We start from the raw sequence: 5,626 nt of genomic DNA on the forward strand, positions 1-5,626 counted from the left end.
GTATTATTTATTTATATTAAAAAAAGTGTAAATAATCTAAAGAGATTTAATTTAACTCAGTTATGGGTGAAACGTCGATAGAATTTTTTAATAGCGAATTTTGTAATTGTACGAATTTTAAATAATGTTTAGAATGCTCTCATCAAGCAGCATTACTAAAGTAAGTTCAAGAAATGGAGGTACACAAAAAGCTACTCATTGTAGACAACCAGTGCAATGAAAGTTGACAACGACTACTTGCAAGACTCGAGCAGCAAATTGAAGGCATGCTCGACAATGACTGCAACAAGCACGATGTCAACGCAATCTACCGATTGCTCTTTGCTCTCACCGGAGAGTATATTTATAGTATATATGCTTTTACCGCAGAGCAAAGATATAACGCAATTACATCTGACGACGAGAAAAAGATTAAACCTGTTGATAACAATAACCAAGTTGGAAGTAAAACTCCTGAAGCTATAAATGGAGTTAAGCAAGATTCTCAACACACCGACGGTAAGGCGAGTAATGCCGGAGTAGTTCTGGTCGATGATGGAGACAGAATTGAAGTTACACCAACGAAAAATGGTTTCATGTCATGTGACTTAAAACTTGCTAACATCATCCTTTTACTTAGTGTGACATTGTCTAAGAATCTTCATTAAAGTGGTGAGTTCTGATGTAGATTCTTAGACTCAATGTCACACCAAGTAAAAGGATGATGTCTAGTCATCCTGAATAGATCCGAACTTTCGGATTTATTTAGAATGATTACACAGGCTTCCAAGCTGCAGGTGGCCAAAAAAATAGAGTACGGGACATTCTTAATGTTGTGCATCAGCCTGCTATCAGATTGCCAGATGATACACTCATCTTAGACTTCATTCCATCAATGGAATTTCTTCCATTTGGCACACCTACTTGGCGTTGTCAACCACCTCTTCAAGAATCTCTGTTAGTTAAGGCAAATGCAATAGAGTGGCTAAAGATTATAACCGCTCTTTTGGGTCAGTATTTAAAACAAGCAACATCACAACTTCAGCAATCATTGGCAACGTTTCAAAACGCCTAGCAACCACCCATACTACCCAAAGAACTTCTTCTTAGCTTTTAATCGATTTTAACAGCAAACATTCAATTTGATGTTATTACTTGAAAGAGAGTGAGAATTACATTTTCTTATGTGTGCTCTATTGTCAGAGTCTATATAAATCAAGATTTTGGGCAATTCAGAAAAAATATTGAAGTTTTTGAAGAAAGTCAGACTTTTAAAGCTAAAAATCAATTTATTGCTTTATTTCCTGGAAAAATTGAATTGTTTATGTTTTTGTTTGTCAATATTTGGTCGCAAATAGTGTTTTGATGCGCAGAATGTATAAATGTCTATTTTGTTTAATAGAAAAAATTAGACATTTTTTAATATACAAACCTTAAATTAGACCAACTTAAAATTATTTATATAAACTTTATTTAAAAAAAAAAAAGAAAAAATTGAATATGTCGTTGAAAGTTACGCATTTGTAAAAAAAACATATATACACCATAAGACTTCTACTTAAAGAGTTTCCATGTGATTTTTTGAGGTTGTTTCTTGTGGTTTTCATCAAATGAGATACATTACAAATAAAAAACATCTTCCATTCTAAAAAATAGTTTCAATTATACTTTAAAAGATAACTTTTTCGAACAATTTAATGTTGAGCCACTTTTTACTGGTTCTTATTGAATACTGACATGTCAAGATTATAAAATGCTGTTAAATTTAGTGTAACTATTTTTAATTACTTTGTTATTTTTAATCATCTCATTACAATTACTTATATCTATATTATATATACATACTTAGGACAACACTCATTTCCGAGTCCAACAAATGACACCATCTTTAGTATTTTCTTTAAATTTCCAAGAATGGAGACGCATAAATTTTTTATTTGGAGATGCACCATCAGCTAAAATAACCATCACCCTTAGACCAACAGACTCTAAATGCCTTACACTATCCCATATAGTTAAGTACAATTGGCTACTAGAAAGACCTCTTGCAAAACCAAAATGGAAAAATGGCTAATCACATATTTAAGAGAAGATGTGGTGCCCCTCGCCATTAAAACAGTTACATATGATGCCAACGGTACGTTTGTTGGATCTTCTACATTGCTCTTTTCCTTATTTTCTAAATTCAAGAGCAGCTCATTAATTGATCCACTTTCTGAAAAACCCACCAACTTTCCAGTAGATAAGTTAAAAGCAAGCACACTTTTTATTTTCATTTCGTCAACAATGATTGAAACATACCTATGATGCTCTTTTATATTTGGTAAATCAATTTTTTTAGTCAAGTTGTGCATTACATCAACCACCGCCTGGGTCTGAAAAATTGATAAATTTCTGAACAATATTTTTGCAAGGTTGGTTTAAAAATGGTGTTGAACAAATAAGATGATGGGTACTCGGAAATTTCAAATATAAACTGATGCACCATCTAATAATTAAAGGATGCTACCTCGTAGAACTTATGTCTTTTATGATTTTTTGTTGCTGTCACAATAATGCTTTAGGTGAGTCCTCAGTAAATAGATTTTCTTTAACATATTGTGAATGTTTCCTCAAAACTTCTGTGTTCCTCCTTCTTAAGAACAACCCCTTTCTCTATTATAGATTTTTCAAGTTTATTTTGCATACGTTGATCGTTTTGCAAGATTTTTTTCTCTTCTTTCTATAAAGGATAAATTTTTATAAATAGTTCTGATTTTGAAAAGTACCGGTCGTTCTTTTTACTGTTAGATAAAAATAAGTGATTGGTTTTCCTTATTCTTTCTTCTGGATTCTATTATACACAAGTTAGTACGGTACATGGTACAAGAATCGCAACAGACTTTTTTCAAACATATTAATGAGCGGTTTTTATGTCTAATAACTTTAAAGTTATCAGCTGTATTACCTTCTTCCATCTCAATTATTTCAACATCCTCGTTTGATGTGCTTTAGAAATTTTTAAAATTAGAAAATTTACTTATTTAATAGTGGAGGTCATCATTACCTTTACATATGATTTCACATGAAATATTTCACAACAATATTACGACATCAAAAGGGTAAGCGAATTTGATCAAATAATAGCTACTTTGACCAAATTTCAGCCGGGTGATAAAATTTTTATTTGTTGTTGATTCTGAAATATTTCATATCGGAAATAATGCACATACTCATATTACAAATTACAAAAATTTTGACTATTTTGGTTAATTCTCAATTAAATAAAATTTGAAATAAATCTAAAGTAAGGCAAAAATGTTTTTCAGGTTTTTGCATTAAATATTTGGCTTGTATTTATATCAGGTCGTGCAATATAAATTAGCTACTTTGCATTATATCAAATGTAGTAAACCTATTATTATTATCTTACATAAACGAATGACTTATGTTTCCGGATGTATAAATCAAATTTCCGGGTGTATGACTTACATGCCTGGAATTTGGTTTTTCTACCAAGTACAGTAAAGTCAAAAATAGAACCAATTAAAGTGACTCAGTATAATCACGAAGCTAAAGTAACCTTTTTTAGAAGGTATTAATAACTTAAAAAAACATAACATTATTTACATGTAATAAATATTTAATATTTCATACCTTGAAATGTTTTTTAGTTTAAAGTGCTATTATATACGATGAATATTTGTTTCGGTATTTTTGATTGCGATATTGTACACATCCTCCAAATAATTTAATGTTTTTTTATTGGCTGCGTTCATTTTTCTCACTCTAAAAAGATGAATTCATAAACATGGGACAGAAACAAACAGAATCCATCAAATATAAAATGTGGCTGGAGTTTGGTCACTGACTTGAAATAGGTCACTTTAACCTACACAAAATAAATGTAAGTAAGGAAAAACTATTTAAAAAAAGGTACTTATCAGATGTATTTTTTTTAGTGTATTTTATCACTATATTATTTCTTCTTGTTATATTTTTGATAATCTTAGAGATAGACATAAGCTTTTAATTTGTATCGTTTTATTTTGGTATTTTCAAATGTCATCAAATTCAACATGTCAAAAAATGTCAAACATTTTAATTTGAGAACACAATTCTTTTGTTTTGCTGAAAAATTGTTTGTACTAAAAATTCAAACTTATTAAACTTATTATTGTTGTTACACAGAAAATTAATGAATATATGTGTTATTTGTTTTACATAAAAGTTTTTAAAATTTACATATCAGTTCTTGTAAAATATTTCGTTCTTTTAAGGATTTAATTGTGTCTTTTCATATGAAGCTTTTCTGACGGAAATAGTTAAGCTATATTATATAAGTGACCTTTTTAATAACTTTTTTGTTCTTTTATCACAAGAGCAAGATCCCATAACTAGTCCATATTTTAATATTATTATTTTTGTAGTAATACTCTAGACGCTTTTCGTAACCCTCTTGGTGTATATGACACGAAATGTGCTATACTCAGTGCCGTTTTTAGGCGGGGGCTGCAGCCCCAAGCCGTTAGAAATTAGGCCCTCTGAAAAGATCCGTATGTAACAAGTTGGTAAAAAAAACCTTAGTTTTAACAGATGAAGGCAATATCATTTTTAAAACTTTCAATTGTTCATTACAAGTAAGACATCCCCACAGAAATTGTCGGCATACTCGTGATTATTATGTTAAGCTAATAGCATTAAACTTAATGTTCTTCAGACAATCAAATTTATTATTTATAGATATATATTCTGTAAAACATTTTAACAATTTTTCCGATTTAATAAATTCAAAATTTATTAAGAAAAAAACATAATCTATAATAAATTGTGTGTGTGTGTATGTGTGTATATATATATATATATATATATATATATATATATATATATATATATATATATATATATATATATATATATATATATATATATATATATACAGTATTGGACAAAACATTTGCAACCAACATCGAACAATGCTGAAAAGTGTTCCTCATTTTACATGTCTTAAAAACGAAACGAACTATACTACCACAGCAAACAGTTCAGATGTCTGGTGTCATAGCATGCCATGACATGAGCAATCAGGTGACAGCACAAAGGCAGAGTTTCGTTGATAAGTGCCATATTGCAGCGGACAAAACAAATGCAACTTTTTTGGTTTGTTTCATTTTCTTAAGTCTGGTCCGTGTCAACGTAACGAAAGTTTTTTAATAATAAAAGGAAGTATCCAAAAGTTTCCAGAAGCTTCCAGAAGTTTCCAGAAGAAGCATCTGGAAGCGTCCAGTAGCATCCAGAAATATCCAGAAACATTCAGAAGCATCCAGAAGCTTCCAGAAGCATCGAAAAGAAGCATCTAGAATCTTCCAGAACAGGTTCACACAGCTTTATTTTACTATATAAGAGACATTTTACTATATAAGAGATATTTTACTATATAAGAGACATGTAAATCGACATGTCTCTTATATGGTAAGTTCAGTCAGTATATGGAAGTCAATTAGACAGTATTATCAAGACAGTTAATCGAAGTGAGTTTTATCAAAGTGTTTTATCTAAGAACATCAATACAAGAAGTGAAATACAACAAGTGTTTCATTACATTAATACAGTCCACATCCAACCAAGACGTTCTGTTTCACAGAGCATTATTGTATCCTCACTAGGT

Source organism: Hydra vulgaris, chromosome 05 (assembly GCF_038396675.1).
Source record: "Hydra vulgaris chromosome 05, alternate assembly HydraT2T_AEP".
NCBI lineage: Eukaryota > Metazoa > Cnidaria > Hydrozoa > Anthoathecata > Hydridae > Hydra > Hydra vulgaris.